Source organism: Leucoraja erinacea, chromosome 16, assembly GCF_028641065.1.
Source record: "Leucoraja erinacea ecotype New England chromosome 16, Leri_hhj_1, whole genome shotgun sequence".
In the NCBI taxonomy this organism is placed as follows: Eukaryota; Metazoa; Chordata; class Chondrichthyes; order Rajiformes; family Rajidae; genus Leucoraja; species Leucoraja erinaceus.
In genome coordinates this window covers 28,504,805-28,521,737 of record NC_073392.1, presented here as the reverse complement: position 1 = coordinate 28,521,737, position 16,933 = coordinate 28,504,805, and the positions used below count along the sequence as shown (strand labels likewise).

Below are 16,933 nucleotides of genomic sequence, written 5' to 3'. Positions count from 1 at the left end.
GGAATGTTATGCAGCCCTTGCACAAATCCCAAGGGATTTTCCGCTCACCCAGCACATGAGGGTGGCAGGTGGAATTCCTGGTTCCCAAGGATTTTAAGGATGGAAGAGAGGAATTAGGAATAGGCTGTGACGATAACTGTGTGAGTATCTGGAGACAGGGTGGGTGAGAAGCCTGGCGGATCGAATGGGCAAGAATAGGTTTCATTTAGTGTAGTTTAGTTTAGTTTAGTGCTACAATGCTCAATGTTTCTTTTATTGTCATGTAAACCAAGCTACAGTGAAATACATGTTTTGCATATAGATCAGTGAGATTGTTGCCGTACATGTAGACAATCCCCGATTAAGTACCCCATGCATAGAAACTGCTCACCGAGTCTATATGCAATAGTTGCCAGATTTTGGCGCCATTTTACACAATGCAAGCTGCAGCTAGCCTAAAGGCCCATTGCAGCCATCAACTCGTTCTGATTTCCAGCGAGGCATCCCTCTCTCCTCAGCATGGAATCAGGCCCTTCGGCCCCCCGAGTCCGTGCCGACCAGCAATCACTCGTACACTAGTCCTATCCTGCACACTAGGGACAATTTACAGGAGCCAATTAACTTACAAACCTGCACGTCTTTGGATTGTGGGAAGAGACGGGAGCTCCCGGAGAAAACTCACGCCGTCACAGGGAGAAGGTACGAACTCCGTACAGACAGCACCCGTTGCCAGGATCGAACCGGTGTCTCTGGCGCTGTAAGGCAGCATCTCTACCGCTGCACCACCGGTTTGCAGACCAAGAGGCGACTATGGATAACCGCAGACTTCTGTCAAAGGGACTTGTTGGGACAAATGGCCTCCTTCAACTCTTCCCCATTATATCATCATTATTCCTATTTCAGCACACCTGCCCGCACTCCAACAACCACCCACTCTCTCCCCCACCCCCCAAAAAGAAATCTACCAGTAGTTACAAATTTCAAGCAACATCTAACTTCTCCTCATTTTTATTGCATTGACTGCCTGAGAGGGGCGGCGAGAGGAAGTGTGGTAGTGCTCCTGGTTTGAGTCCAATTACATCCCAACCCACGCAGGGTGAAAATCGTGTCGCCCAAGACTCTACTGTGACAGCAACAAAACTTCTGGCCATGTAACTTTAAACTGGTGAGAAAGTATTAGCTGTGTTGCTGCGAGCAATTACCTAACCCCAGCTGCTGTGTGTGTTTAACAACTGCGCTCCTTCAACACCCCCACATTGTTTCATTTGTGTCGCAGTTTTTTTAATTCCCTCGCCGATTGCAGCTTGTAGAGGGAGAGTCCGTAGGCAGGAATTGCCACCGACTGATCTTTAATTAGCCCTGGGTTAATTCTTGGCCATTGACATGTCGGATAAAGAGTCCTGGACCCTACACACCTTTGCAATCACAACAAAGGTGAGTTAAGGGTGACACGGTGGTGCAGCGGTAGAGTTGCTGCCTTACATCGCTAGAGGCCTGGGTTTGATCCTGACTACTGGGGTGCTGTCTGTACGGAGTTTGCACGTTCACCCTGTGACTGCGTGGGCTTTCTCCATCTTCCTCCAACATTCCAAAGACATGCAGGTCTGTAGGTTAATTGGCTTCTGTAAATTGTTCCCTAGTGTGTTAGATAGTGTTAGCGTATGGGGTAATCACTGGTCAGCACGGGCCAGTTGGGCCGAAGGGCCTGTTTCCATGCTGTATGTGTAAAGTAAAGGAAATTATCATTAAGGATCCCGCCATCTTCTGACTGCCACCATCGGGCAGGATGTAGAGAAGCCTGAAGTCCCACATCACCAGAGGAGCCTCTTAAATGACATCTTGCCTGCTTTCCTGCCCTTGATAAAATCCAGCCAGTTCAGAGTCACCCCTGCTTATGGCAGCTCACATCTTCTTTAGACATTGAAGATACAACACGGAAACGGGACTTCAGCCCATGGAGTCCACACCGGCCAGCGATCGCCGTACACTAGTACGTACAACTAATCAGGAACAACTAATCTGCAGACGCACAACTTTGGAGTATGTGAGAAAACCCACGCGGTCACAGGGAGAACGTACAAACTCCATATGGACAGCACCCATAATCAGGATCAAACCTGGTGCTGTAATGCAGCAACTCTATGGTTGCCCCTTTTAAAGCAGACCATGGCTATTCTTTCAGTTACAGTGGCATGTTTAAATTGCTTAGTTTACAGATACAACCTGGAAATAGGTCCTTTGGTGCACCGAATCCATGCGGACCAGTGGTCACCCCCGTACACCAGTTCTATCCTACGCATTAGAGACAATTTACAGAAACCAATTAGCCTACAAACCTGTGTGTCTTTGGAGTGTGTGGGAGGAAACCGGAGCACCCGGAGAAAACCCACGCAGTCACAGGGAGATCGTGCCGACTCCGTGCAGACAGCACCCGTGGTCAGGATCGAACTTGGGTCTCTGGGGTCGTGAGGCAGCAACTCTGCCACTGCGACACCCTGCCGCCCCCTCGTGGCTGGGAATTCCCACTGGGCCCCCGGCCCCATCGCAAGCCTGGTGGGAGTTCCCGAACTAAAGCACATGTGGCGACTGGCAGACAGTTATTGAGTTAAGATACAGAAAGCAGATGAAGTGGGCGAGAAACGTAAATGCTCCATTAGAGTGGGGGCTGTGGATTTTTATGTTAAATTGAAGGAGTCGGTATATGAGGTCTATAAAAACCTTCTACCGCATGCGCTTTTTTCAGTGAAACTGCATTATTTATTTATAAATGCCCAATTTCTCCCACATTGACAAATATTGGCAAATGGTTAGGTACTGGAACTTAATCCCAACAAGTGTATTTTGGGAGATCGCGCTACATCGGGTGGCATTTTTCACATGACATGGTTGAATCAAGTAACCAACTTGCTTGAAACTTAATAGCATGAAGGTTTTACCAGAATGATGCCTGGATTAGGGGGTATTAACTATAGGGAGAGGTTGGACAGACTTGAATTGTTTGCTCTGGAACGGCGGAGGTTATGTGGAGACCTGATAGAAGTATGTAAAATTATGAGAGGCATAGATAGGACAGACAGTCAGAATCTTTTCCCCCCAGCGTGGAAAAATCAAATACTAGAGGCCATAGCTTTGAGGCGAGAGGGGCAACGTTTACAAATTATGTGCAGAGCAAGTTATTTTTTTTACGCAGAGGGTGGTGAGTGCCTGGAACAGGGTGCCAGGGGTGGTGGTTGAAGTAGATGCGTTAGTGGCATTTAAAATCATTTAAACTTTAGACTTCAGAGATACAATGCAGAAACAGGCCCTTCGGCCCAACAAGTTCGTGCCGACCAGTGATCCCCCCACACTAACACTATCCTACACATTAGGGGCAATTTGCACCCAATGAAACGCCAGTTAAACTACAAACCTGCACGTCTTTGGAGTGTGGAAGGAAACCAGAGCACCTGGAGAGAGGCCACGCGGTCACGGGGAGAACGTACAAACTCCATAGCCATCAACCGTGGTCAGGATCGAACTTGGGTCTCTGGTTCTGTGAGGCAGCAACTCTGCCACTGTGCCACCTTGCCGCCCAGATTGATGCGCCACCGTGCTGCACAAATTGATGCACCTCCCATGGTTCACGGCACAGGAGGGGAACAAGTGAATGGCGAAAGTCCTGGATAGAGTGAATGTGGAGAGGATGTTTCTACTAGTGGGAGAGTCCAGGACCAGTGACCATAGCCTCAGAATAAAAGGACATGCCTTTACAAAAGAGGTGAGGAGGAATTTCTTTAGTCAGAGGCAGGTGAACATGTTGAATTTGTCGCCACAGGCGGTTGTGGAGGCTAAATCAATGGATGTTTGGACAAGGTGGAGATTGACAGATTCTTGATTAGAACGGGTGTCAGTGGTTCTGGGGAGAACGAGGTTGAGAGGCAAAGCGTATCATATCCAGCTTGAGTGGTGGAGTAGACCTGATGGGCCTAATGGCCTCAATCTGCTCCCATAACATATGAACGTGTATTTATAAACATCGTCACTTTAGGCAGACGGAAGGGAACAATGGAGATGAATGACTACCTCCCCCCCCCCCTCCCCCCCCCCCCCCCCCCCGGATTACTGCCCTTTCACATGTGATATGAAAACATGGGCAAGGGCTTCCTCTTTGAATGTCTGGTTCACAGACACAAACAAAACACACTCAACTGTAAAACCAATTAAATGCCATTGCTTGCCTGGTTAACTTTACCACAAGACCATAGTGATTTTATTTAAAGCGTCAATTAGCTGCCTGTTCAGGGAACTATTCTGTTTTTCTTCAAAGTTTCTGGGAAAATCAGAGCCTTCCCTGTAAGCGAGAATGAGAAGAAACGGATTTCAGACACATGATGAGACACTTAATTATTCTCATTTTGAAGAGGCAATTTCTCCTTCGGCAAACCTGACACAATATAACACACCGGGGTCAATGAGGGGGAGAGGGTTTACAGTTAGCAAATAATGTCAGGTGATAATAGCAGGATGATTTTTTTGTTATAATGGATTGGGTGGAAAAATAACAACTTAAGGGCCTGTCCCACTTGGGCGTCATTTGCGCAACATTTACGTGACAGGCCGGTAGTGACTGACGAGCGACTGTCGTGCGCAAATCATGTGTCATCATGCGTCAGCACAGCCGTCTGGTGCGCGTGATGTCATTAGAATCCCCTGCTTCCCTATTCTGCATCATGACCATCATGGAAGGACTACAGATTTTATTGCTACAGTAACAACAGATACTTCTGTTGGCAGCAGCCATCATACTTACCAGCCAGGAGTACTCCAAGAAAGGCTAGCAAGAAACCTAAGGAAGAGATCTGTGTGGACGAGGTTAAAGGTTACATGATGCGTAATAGGAGGGCCGACTGCGGCACTCAGCGTCGCATATTTACGAACATTGACGCACGGTGACGTAACCATGCGCCAGCGTGCGTAGCCAATACGCCAGCGTGCGCAAGAGATACGTCACGCAGGTGACAAGCGAGGATTTCGATACACTACGAAATCCTGTAGCGCCACGCAATACGGCGCGCCACTGCATGCGATTCCACACCTCACCATGTTGTATGCACGCATCACCCACGCATCACGACACATCGACCAATTTTCGACATGACGCGTAAATGAGGTGCAAACGACGCCCAAGTGGGACAGGCCCTTAAGCCTCTAAAGAAGAACGTCTACACGTCAAGTGCAGAATGGAATCTTTCACGTTTGCTGAGAATCATTACCATAAGACACAGTGGTACAGCAGTAGAGTTGCTGCCTTAGAGACCCGTTTTCGATCCTGACCGTGGGTGCAGTCGGCAATGAGTTTGTACCCTCTCCCTGTGACCTGCTTGGGTTTTCTCCGCGTGCTCAGGTTTCCTCCCACATCCCCAAGACGCCCAGGTTAATTGGTTTCTGTAAATTATCCCTAGAGTGTAGTATAGAACCAGTGCACTGAGTGATTGTTGGCCGGCGAGGACTCGGTGGGCTGAAGGCCCTGTTTCCACTCTCTATCTCTAAAGCTAAAACTCAAGACCACACGGAGTGGAGAGAGTGGTCAGTCATACAGACTATCAAAAACTTCCATCCAGATCACAGCTACTGACGAGCGCTGATGGTGGGAGCGAGGGGAGCAAAGGCCGGATGGCAGGGTCGAGGCAAAGTTCACGGTACAACCTAGGCCAACTTGACCTCTAACCTACTCAGTCAGCTACAGGGTCGGTTGTTCGATCATGTATGGAAGGAATGAAGCTTGCACTCGCCACACACAGACTTCCACACTCCCTTAATATTTCCTCTCTGGGGTTGTTTGGTAGGTGCTGGTTGCAGGGAATAATTTACTTTTGTGCAAGAAGGGGAAACAGACCTCGGCTGTGGTGGGTGTACGTTTTTGTATCTTGTTAAAAAATGAAAGGATTTTCTTTGCTTCGGAGCCGTAATTATATCCGATGTACTTTATTACCTTTTAGTGGGCTGCCTCCCCTCAGCAGCCTTTAAAACACTGCCACTTATTCAGTCAAGTCCTGCACGGAAAACAATAAATGCAGACTAACAACTGGTGGGCCTGGGTTAGAGCTTTGCCCAGTGTCTTTACCCTCCACCCCCACCTTCTCTATGTTGCACATGCACCAAAACATCACCACTCTCCAGAAGTTACAAAGAAAAACCTGCTTCACCGAGTCACCCATTTGTTTTTAAACAAACTTTTATCCATTTCCAAGATAGACACAAAATGCTGGAGTAACTCAGTGGGGCACGCAGCATCTCTGGATAGAAGGAATGGGTGACGTTTTGGGTCAGGACCCTTCGTCACTTCTTCTTCACGGTGGGGAGACCAGTATGCGTCACGTCTCAGAGCCTTTCGTTCCTTCTAACTTCTTCCAGCTCAACTCCCCTATGAAAGATCATGCCCTACCCACACGCTACCCACACGCTACCAAGTTCTCCTGCATTTCTGGCCTCCTGTTTATCGTTCATGCTTTGATCCACCAAAAGTGGCCAAGTCTTCAGCCCATAGAAGTTGATCCACTCCTCTCCTTCCATTTATTTTAGTTTAGAGATCCAACGTGGATACACGCCCTTCGGCCCACCAAGTGCACCCCAACCATTGATCACCCGTACACTAGTTCTATGTTAGCTCAATTTTGCATCCAACACGCTGGGGGCAATTTACCGAAACCAATTAACCTACAAACCTGAAGGACACAAATTGCTAGAGTAAAAGGCCGGTCCCACTTGGCCGTCATTTACATGACAGGCCGGTAGTGACATCCGCACAGCCGCCTGGAGTGCGTGACGTCATTTCAATACCCAGTTTATGATATTTATGGTGATTTTCTAAAATGTTCCAGTTTCTTGAGTGGTGCTAGCAATTGGAAAAACTGCAGATGTAATGCCCCTATTCAAAAAAAGAGGCGAATGAAAAGTAGCAAGCTGCAGACCAAATTAGTCTGTGGGAAGGAATTCCAGATGCTGGTTTAAATTGAAGATAGACACAAAATGCAGGAGTAACTCAGCAGGACCGGCAGCATCTCTGGAGAAAAGGAATGGATGATGTTTCAGTTTGAAGAAGGGTCTCGACCCGAAACGTCACCCTGTCCCACTTAGCCGTCAGTTACGCGACAGGCCGGTAGCGCGCAAAGATTTTGTGCAGCACGAAATCCTGGCGCACTGCACGATACCGCGCGCAACTCCACACTCCTCCACGCCACTCCATGCGCCAATCCCGCGCTACCCACACGCTACCAGGTCGCGTAAATGGCTCGCAAATGACAGCCAAGTGGGACAGGCCATTTAGTCAGCAGATCAGGCTACATCTCTGGAGAAAAGGAATAGGTGACTTTTTGTGTCAGGACCCTTCTTCAGACAAAACATTACCTATTCCTTTTCTCCAGAGATGCTGCCTGACCCGTTGAGTTACTCAAGCACTTTGTGTCTACATACAGTGCAAACTAGCATCTGCCGTTTCTTCCTACACACACTTGATTTCCCAATGTCATAATGCATAAGTAGAGTGTCAAGCCAAAAGTTTTTAATTGTCATATGTATCAACACTGGAACAATTAAATTCTTACTTGCAGCAGTACAACAGGCCTGTAAACACAATACACATAGACAATAAATAAAATTATAAAATCAATAAACCAATAGCCACGATACCGGTGTAAAATTAAACTCAAGGTCCTCAAGTGCAATCAAAGACAGTCCATAGAAGTTCATAACTGCTGCGAGTGTTGTGTAGTAATGCCCTACAGTTGCTGGGAAGAAGTTGTTCTTATATAACCATATAACAATTACAGCACGGAAACAGGCCATCTCGACCCTTCTAGTCCGTGCCGAATTCTTGAACCTGGAGGTCAGGGTTTTCAGACTCAATGGTCGGAGTGAAATGAGTCCATGGCCAGAATGAATTACAGGTACAATGAAATGATTGCTTGCAGCAGCATCACATGCACATAGACTCAGGCAAGCACACGGAGCGTAGCCTATACATAGAACTATACAGCACAGGAATAGGCCATTCAGCCCACAATGTCTGTGCCAACATGATGCCAAGCTACACTATCCTCCTCTGCCTGCACCTGATGGATGCCCCTCTATTGCTTGCACACCCATGTGCCCATCACAAAGTCTCTTAAACATCTGCCTCCACCAACACCCCTGGCACCCACCTGCCTTAGTGTAAAAACCACACATCTGCTTTAAACTTTGCCCCTTTCACCTTAAAAACTATGCCCTTTGCTCTCTCACCGTAAAGGTTTATTACGCATAAAATTCTGTAAGACAATAAAATAAAAAACAAGACATTAGTGTAAAGGAATGATGTCTTAAACTGAGAGCCCTTAATGAGCTTCTAGACAAACATGGAAAGTTCCACTTTATGGAAGAGCAGAGAAGTTTCCCAATCAGTTGTCGCTCAGTCAGTATCGTTAAAGCTGATTATCTAGTAACTATTATATAGCTGAACACAAATTGGCCGCTGTGTGTTCCACATTAAAAACACGACAACACTTCATTGACTAGAATGTGTCTTGGAGCATGCTTAGGTGGTTGAAGAGTATGTAAAAGTACAAAGGTAAAATACTGCAAGGATGGAAACCACAGACAATAGCAGATCAGACAGTATATGTGGAGATGGGAGTGGAGTTTATAATTTAGGTTAATGACTTTTCATCACAACTTTTCATGTAAATACATGTTTATTCTCTTATTCCGCCTGACCGGCTGAGTTTTTCCAGCACCTTGTGTCTTTTTTTGTAAACCAGCATCTGCAGTTCCTTGTATCTGCTTTGATGTGCACAGTGGTGCAGACGGTAGAGTTGCTGCCTCACGACGCCAGAGACACAGGTTCGATCCTGACCTCAGGTGCTCTGTGTGTGGAATTTGCACGTTCTCCCTATGACTGCATGGGTGCCCCGATTTCCTCCCACATCCCAAAGATGGCGGGTTTGTAGGTTAATGTGATGTGTAGGTTACTGTAATGCAAAAAACATGCAGGATATAGAGCGGCCCAGTGGTAGAGTTGCTACCTTACAGCGCCAGAGACCCGCGTTTGATCCTGACCTCGGGTGCTGTCTTTACAGATTTTGTGCGTTCTCCCTGTGACTGCGTGGGTTTTCTCCAGTTTCCTCCCACATGCCAAAGACGTGCGGGTTTGTAGCTTAATTTGTTTCAGTAAAAATTGCACTCTTTCCCTAATGTGTAGGATGGTGTTAGTGCATGGGGTGATCGCTGGTTGACACCAACTTACTGGGCCGATGGGCCTATATCCACGCTGTAACTGAATACCCGAATAATTGTGGGATCTTACTGTGTAGAGGAGGAGAACTCTTCCCCAAAACCAATCCTCCTGGATTTTTGTTCCCAGGTCTCTGGAACACGACTGGGAAGTTGCGAGCTTCCGAGGGTTAGCCACAGGACGAGGGCCCACACTGCGCTACTGTGCCTGCTTGTCACCAGATTTTAATTTAGCTGCATGGCACCAGAAGAGCTGAAAAATGAGCTGCTCTTTAACGGTTCTGTTCTATAAATATATGAGGTGCAATTTATAAATCAGTGGAGGTTACAGAAAACGGCAATAGCTGATTGGGGCTCAAAGTACAACTGTGACTCACGCTGGTTCTACATAACTGAGGGATGATAAACACTCCTGGGGGGGTGGGGTGGTTGAAGACTGAAGCATTCAATGTGCCCTTTTAATTGGGAGTTTGATGTATTAAAACGTAGTGGGATCCATAGAACATAGAACAGTAGGGTGGCACAATGGCGCAGCAGTAGAGCTGCTGCCTTACAGTGCCAGAGACCAGTGTTTGATCCTGACCATGGCTACTGTTTGTACAGTGTTTGTATGTTACTGCATGGGTTTTCTCCGGGTGCTCCGGTTCCCCCTCACATTCCAAAGATGTAGATTTTTGTCGGCGGTAAACGCAAGGAATCATGGGGTTTGTCGAAGGTCACTCGCTATAAAAACAAGCGATCGAAGCGCTGACCGTATAAACTGTGCTTAAATTCTTATCTTTATTTATGATTTATGTGTAAAAATATATTTAATCTGAGGAACCAGGTAGCAGGAGAGCAGGGTGTAAACTGCGAGATAGAGGGGGCAGATGCGAGTGGGAGACCGTGGGGGGGGGGGGGGGGGGGTGGGGTGGAGAGACACTCTCGGCAGCTGCACTCACACATACCCGCGCATTATCCGTAACCAGGATCGAACCCGGGTCCCCCGGCGCCGCAAGCGCTGCCGAACCGAACCCCCCCCCCCCCCCCCCCCCCCCCCCGAGTGTCCCATCCCCGTCCTAGGGGGAGGCCGGAGACATCCAGACCGATGGGCCACTGGCCCGGAGCAGCGGCCCCCAGGCTCACAGCCAGCGTGGCGAAGAAGCAACAACTCCAGCCCAACCTTGCTCCAACTTTCCGGGGGCAGCCCTCCCCCCCGCGCCGGCTGCAAGTCCGGGCTGAATATGATGCCAAGGCCCACTCTTATCTGCCTGCACATAACCCATAACCCTTCATTCCATGCATATCGATGTGCCTATCCTAAAGTCTCTTAAATGGCTCTGCCTCCACCACAACCCCTGGCAACACATACCAAGCAATCACCACCCTCTGTGTAATTAAATTGTCCCGCACATCTCCTTTAAACTTTGTCCCTCTCACCTTTAAGCTTTACACTCTAAAATTTGCTATTTCCATCCTGGGAAAAAGGTTCTGACTGTCTACCCTATCCTTGCCGATCAGATAAAGAAACGGGCGGAAAAAATGGCAGATGGAGTTTAAGTTTTTAGATAGGCACATGAATTTCAGGGAATTAAGCAATATGGATCACTTTCGGGCAGATGAGATTAGTTCAGCTAGACAACATGTTCGGCACAAGCATTGTGGGATGAAGGGCCCACGCTGTGCTGTACAGTTCTATATGAATGCCTCGCACATTTTATATTCGTAAAATTATAAGGAGTGCTCTCTGTGCGGAAACTCTAATGTAACTCACGCCTTTGATTTCCCCCACTCACCCACCCCAGGGAGGGAACTAATCTGCACCCTTCCAGCAGTTTGCATGCTCAATGGGGGGGTGGGGTGGCGAGTAGAACCAGCTGAACGACCTTTGTCTTCCCTCCACAGCAAAATTGAAAATCCACATGAAAATGACATTGAAAATTAGGAGAGCGTTAGAATACAGATCTGAAGGTTCCTGGTTCAATCCTGGGTTTTGGCCATGGTGAGGGAACATGTATTTTGAGTGGCATGGTGGCGCAGGGGCAGAGCTGCTGCCTAGCGGCATCAGCAACCCGTTTTAGATGCTGGCCATGGGTCCTGTCCGTGTGTGGAGTTTGCACGTTCTCCCTGTGACCGTGTGGGTTTCCTCCCACGTCCCAAAGACATGCAGGCTTGTAGGCTGAAGATAGACACAAAGTGCTGGAGTAACTCAGCGAGACAGGCTCTGGAGAGGAGAAATGGGTGACATTTCAGGTCGAGACTCCAGAGATGCTGCTTGTCCCTCAGAGTTACTCCAGCATTTTGTGTCTATCTTCAGCTTAAACCAGCATCTGCATTTCCTTCTGACAGGTTTGTAGGCTAATTGGCTTCTGTAAATTGCCCTAAGTGTATAGAACGTGAAGATGGGATAACATAAAACTAGTGTAAATGGGTGACAGGGTGGGCCAAAGAGCCTGTTTCCACACTATGTCTCTAAACTAAGCTAAAATTATGGCTCAAGATCCCAGAAGTGCCAAGTGACTCAGGAAACAGTGCATACAGATACCAGCAAAGATAAGGATTTACTGCGTTGCATAACAAATATCCTGGAAGCGCAGATGTGAGGAACTTTGCTTGTTATCTATAGTATGTGGAGTTGTTGTCTCAAGCTGATAAAATTCAAAATTAAATCCTGAGGCTCAAATGGGTTGATCATTACAAGTAGTTTCTACTCCAAACTCTTCCCAACACTGCCCTCCAGTGGTAGTGTCAACATGCATTTGGTCAAGAGCGACGATGAACACAAGAGATTTGAATTGAGGGACACAACATGGAGACATGTCCTTCTGCCCATCACATCCACATGGACCATTGATCACCCATGTGTAGGGAGTGAAGATTGCATGGAGGATTTACAAGAATGTTGCCAGGACTCGAGGGTCAGAGCTATAGGGAGAGGTTGAGCAGGCCAGGACTCCATTCCTTGGAGCACAGGATGATGATGGGTAATCTTATAGAGGTGTACAAAATCATGAGAGGAATAGATCGGGTAGGTGCAGAGTCTCTTGCCCAGAGTTAGGGAAATTGAGAAACAGAAGACATAGGTTTAAAAGAAACATAGAAAATAGGTGGAGTAGGTCATTCAGTCCTTCGAGCCAGCACCGCCATTCAATATGATCATGGCTAATCATCCAAAATCAGTACCCTCCTTGTTACTGCTTTCTCCCCATATCCCTTGATTTTGTTAGCCCCAAGAGCCCCGATATCTCTCATCCAATTAATTGGCCTCCACTGCTTTGTGTGGCAGAGAATTCCACAGATTCACAACTCACTGGGTGAAAAAGTTTTTCCTCATTTCAGTCCTAAATGGCCAGCCCCTTATTCTTAAATTGGTTCTGGGCATTCCCAAAATCGGGAACATTTTTCGTGTATCTAGCCAATGATATACCACCAATCCCTCAAGATGTGTATGAAGGAACTGCAGATGCAGGTTTAAACCTAAGATACACACAAAATGCTGGAGTAACTCAGCGGGACAGGCAGCATCTCTGGAGAGAATGAATGGGTGACGTTTCGGGTCGAGACCCTTCTTCAGACTGACCATAGATCACTATAAAGTGACTGTGACTAGACATAGGTTTAAGGTGAGGGGAGAAAGATTTAATAGGAACCTGAGGGATAACGTTTTCACACAAAGGATAGTGGGTGTATGGAATGAGCTGTCAGATGTGGTAGCTGAGGCAGTTACTATTGAAACATTTAAGAAACATTTAAACAAGTACATGGATAGGACAGGTTTAGAGAGATATGGGCCAAACGCTGGCAGGTAGGACGAATGTAGATGAGAATTGTTGGTCGGTTTTTGAGCACGGACAGGGTCTTGGTGAGACCACACCTGGAGTATTGCGTACAGTTTTGGTCTCCAAATCTGAGGAAGGACATTATTGCCATAGAGGGAGTGCAGAGACGGTTCACCAGACTGATTCCTGGGATGTCAGGACTGTCTTATGAAGAAAGACTGGATAGACTTGGTTTATACTCTCTGAATTTAGAAGATTGAGAGGGGATCGTATAGAAACTTACAAAATTCTTAAGGGGTTGGACAGGCTAGTAAGATTGTTCCCGATGTTGGGGGAAGTCCAGGACAAGGGGTCACAGCTTAAGGATAAGGGGGAAATCCTTTAGAACTGAGATGAGAAGAACTTTTTTCACACAGAGAGTGGTGAAAACTCTCTGCCACAGAGGGTAGTTGAGGCCAGTTCATTGGCTATATTTAAGAGGGAGTTAGATGTGGCCCTGGTGGCTAAAGGGATCAGGGGGTATGGAGAGAAGGCAGGTACGGGATACTGAGTTGGATGATCAGCCATGATCATATTGAATGGCGGTGCAGGCTCGAAGGGCCGAATGGCCTACTCCTGCACCTAATTTTTATGTTTCTATGTTTCTATGGCCTGCTTTTACGCTGTATGATTCTATGAGTGGTTGGGAAAGTGAGATTACACTAATTTCTCATCCACTCCCTACACATTAGGGGAAATTTACGGTGGGCCAATTAACCTACAATCCCATACACCTGTGGGATGTGGGAGGAAACCGAGCACCCGGAGGAAACCCACAAGGTCCCAGGAAGAACGTGCAAAATCCAAACAGACAGCGCCCATGGTCAGGATGGAACCTGGCTCCCTGTCGCAGTGAGGAAACAGTTCGACCAGTTGCGCCACTATGCTGCCCAAATTACACCACTGTGCTGCCCATCATCTAGAAGAATAATTTGGATCAAACTTAGAGAAAGCAAAAGGCAGAAAGAATTGGATGAAGTTATTTATAGGCAATCTAATAGCAGCTGTGGCATAAATCAGTAAATTAGAGTAGCGTATGACAGTAATCACAAACTATTAATCAACTGGATGAATCAAAATTTGCTGCAACAAGGAGGAAGGTAAATTCATAAAATGTTTACAGAATGCTTCTCCACATAAATATATTGAGGAACCAACCATGAGGGGTCTACTTTGGATCTGGTGTTGTGCAATAACAAAGGGTTGGTTGAAGGTAATAAAGGTAATAAAGTAACTCAGTGGGTCAGGCAGCATTCCTGGAGAACATATCTGGGCCCTTCTTCAGTCTGAATGCAAGGTGGAGGGAAGGAAAGCTGGAAGAGAGGATGGGCAGGACAAGGTATGGCAGGTAATAGTGGACACGGGGGGGGGGGGGGGGGGGGGGGGGGGGGGGGGGGGGGGGGGGTGGTGACAGGCAGATAGTTTTTACAAAGACAAGAGCTGAAAAACAAGGTGTGAGAACAAGATTGAAGAGTTGTGAAGCCAGAGGAAGGTGCAGGGGAAGAGGATAAATAGGTGCGAGTCCAGGTGGGACACAAGGGAGTGGGGAGCAACAAAATATATGCAGGATGCCAGGATTTGTATCAATGAATGGAGAAAACACATCCTGAAGAGCACAAATGACTATTAAAGCAAACTACGTCAAATACATGAAAACTATCAATCACAATACAAAATAACAGGTCACATTCCCCTCTGCGTATTAGAGTCTCCTGTCTGCACTGGCTGGCACCAGCACACACCACGGTCCAAGCTCTCTCTCTCCCCGAAGGTGAAGCTCCCCCAACAGTGGAAGCATGCACTTATGTAATAACATTATCTCTAAGAACAACAGGTCAAAACCAGCTATCCTCCTTTGTGCCGTAATGGCGTGAGTTATGTGTCCTATCAGACGCCGAGCTAGTCTCTGATGTCCCTAGGAAGGCAAAAGCTTATCTTCATGACCTCGCAGGTGTCCTCGTGATTTACTGGTCCTTCGAGTTAGCCTAAGCATTCTTCGAAAACATCTGCTTGTTTTCCTAATCAGGGCTTGAAATGTGGTGCTGTTAATTTTGCTGACAACTCCATTTTAGCTGGATTAGTCTGTTTAGTTTAGTTTAGAGATACAGCGCGGAAACAAGCCCTTCGGCCCACTGAGTCTGAACGGACCAGCAATCCCCGCACATTACCATTATCCTACACCCACGAGGGACAATTTACACATACACCAAGCCAATTAATCTACAAACCAGTATGCCTTTGGAGGGTGGGAGGAAACCGATCTCGGAGAAAACCCACACGGTCACGAGGAAAACGTACATACTCCGTACAGACAGCACCCGGAGTCGGGATTGAACCCAGGTCTCCTGTGCTGCAAGTGTTGTAAGGCAGCAACTCTACCGCTGTGCCACTGCAGCTGCCCCTACTCTAACTAACATTATTGGGGGGGAGGGGTAGAAGAAATGGGGTGCAGGGGAGAAATGGGAGGGAAATTTACTAGGTTTACCTAAAATTGGAGAAGTCAATGTTCATTCAAGGTTGATCGATGGTCTTGTTGTCAAGAGAGAAAAGGAATCACGATAGGTTAGAATTCTATGTTTCCTTTCAAAGTGAAGTAAATCCAAACAAAATCACACTTTGAAAATATGAAAGGAGTGCTGTGATTTTTGGAAGAGCACATTGAACAGTATGATGTGGAATGCTTTGAACTTAGTAATGCAAATTTAAATATGCAATGCAAATTTCAAGCTATATTGCAAAACAAATATACTTGTTAAGGCACTAAAACACAAAAGAAAATGTGATTCATCCATGGCTGGTCATATTAAATCAATAGAAAAAAGATTGCCAGAAGTACCCTGAAGGTTGGGTACATTATGAACTCAGGAAAGGAGATACTCCAAAGGACACAAAAAGTACTGGAGTAACTCAGCGGGTTATGCAGCATCTCTGGTGAACATGGATAAGCCCCATTTCAAGTCGAGACCCTTCTTCAGTCAAGTGGGTGCAAATCTAAAGGGTCAGGCAGCATCTCTGGATAACAGTGCTGGAGTAACTCAGCGGGTTAGGCAGCATCACTGAAGAGGATGGATAGGTGGCATTTCGGGTCAGGACCCTTCTTCAGACTGCTCCCCTAAGATGTTCTCCAGAAATGCTGACTGATCTTCTGAGTTACTGCCACATGCCAGGAGAAGAGTCTGAAGAAGGGTCCCGGCACGAAACACCATCTATCCATGTTCTCCAGAGCTTCTGCCTGGCCTGCTGAGTTACTCCAGCACTATGTGTCTTTTTGTGTCAGAGAAAATTGGGTTATAAAGATAATTGTGTCAATGAGGGAAAGTGGGTCTGGGATAGAGTTTCAAATTGCTATGAGTAAATGTCACTGACAACTTCTCCTGGACCACCCAGATTGAAGCAATGGCCAAGAAAGCACACCAATGCCTCTACTTCTTTAGAAGGCTTAGGAAGTTTGGCAAGTCCCCAACAGCTCTCACCAACAGGTACACCATAGGAATCATTTTATCAGGATGCATTACAGCATGGTTTGGAACAGCTCCATCCAAGACTCCAAGAAATTGCAAAGAATTGCTTGTCAATTTCCATGACCACCTGAGGTGTAACTAACATCCTTTGTTCTTAAGAGACAATGGTCTCTGATTACTGCAAGGAGATTACTTAGAAATGTATTTCCCCTAAACTGTTTTTTCCCCCAAGACAGCTTTTCACTGTCTGTCAATTTCCAATTAAACTTGAAAATGGTTCTCTAGTTCCCGATCGAAATCGCAATAGAATACATTCACTTCATGAAATCTAGAAGATGTATATTTTTCACACGGACGTCTGGCTCAGCCAGTGGTACCTAGGAATATACTGGGTGAAAACAAAGAATAGTTTGGTGATTACTGGAGAGACAGTAGACGTCACCTGGGACA

The 16,933-nt window shown here is 46.8% G+C and overlaps 1 protein-coding gene across 3 annotated transcripts in view; it reads right to left on the bottom strand.

The window, feature by feature from the left end:
* si:ch211-161c3.5 (uncharacterized protein C3orf18) overlaps positions 1-16,933 on the bottom strand; it is a 36,666-nt gene that overhangs the window by 13,979 nt on the left and 5,754 nt on the right. The gene's annotated exons all lie outside the window — the stretch shown is intronic.